The sequence below is a fragment of the Corvus brachyrhynchos genome, unplaced genomic scaffold (assembly GCF_000691975.1).
Source record: "Corvus brachyrhynchos isolate BGI_N302 unplaced genomic scaffold, ASM69197v1 scaffold164, whole genome shotgun sequence".
Taxonomy (NCBI): Eukaryota; Metazoa; Chordata; class Aves; order Passeriformes; family Corvidae; genus Corvus; species Corvus brachyrhynchos.
This window is the reverse complement of record NW_008237426.1, coordinates 1,073,348-1,074,206: the sequence shown is the minus strand read 5'-3', so window position 1 is coordinate 1,074,206 and position 859 is coordinate 1,073,348.

Here is an 859-nt window from a genome sequence, read left to right as displayed (position 1 = left end):
AGCACAAACACCTCATTTTTTAATATATTGCAATCTTTTACAATCTGCACACACATCATTACAACTCTGAGTCCTCTCACTCAGCTCCGTTAAGACTTTTCCTGGAGTTTCTCCTATTTCCTCCTCACCTGAGTAACTTTCTACTCATCCTTTTGTCCAGATCATTTCTAACTACACTGAACAACCCAGGCCTGGTACTGATCCGTGCAGGGCTTCACAGCAACCACCCTCCAGCACAAAAAACGTATGGAATTATGGAATCAGTCGGGTTGGAAGGGACCTTAAAGCTCATCCAGTGCCACCCCTGCCATGGGCAGGGACACCTTTCACTGTCCCAGGCTGCTCCAAGCCCCAATGTCCAGCCTGGCCTTGGGCACTGCCAGGGATCCAGGGGCAGCCACAGCTGCTCTGGGAGGTCCATCCCAGCCCCTTACCACCCTCCCAGCCAGGAATTCCTTCCCAATCTCCCATCCAGCCCTGCCCTCTGGCAGGGGGAAGCCATTCCCTGTGTCCTGTCCCTCCATGCCTTGTCCCCAGTCCCTCTCCAGCTCTCCTGGAGCCCCTTTAGGCCCTGGAGGGGCTCTGAGCTCTCCCTGAGCCTCCTTTTACTCCAGGCTGCACACCCCCAACTCCCCCAGCCACTCCTTGTGCTGCAGTCCCTTCTCCATCTCCATTACTCTTCCCCTATTCCAGCACCTAATAAACGCTTATTAACGTTAACTACTTCAGCAAAGGCTGAATTTCCCTCACGTTTTCTATACCAAGTGTGCAGATTAAAAACTCGCTCTTCAAAAGAACTTGCCGCCGCCGCCACCCTTCACTTCCTTTCCCCTCCGCTCATCTCCCCTCCCGTCCCTCG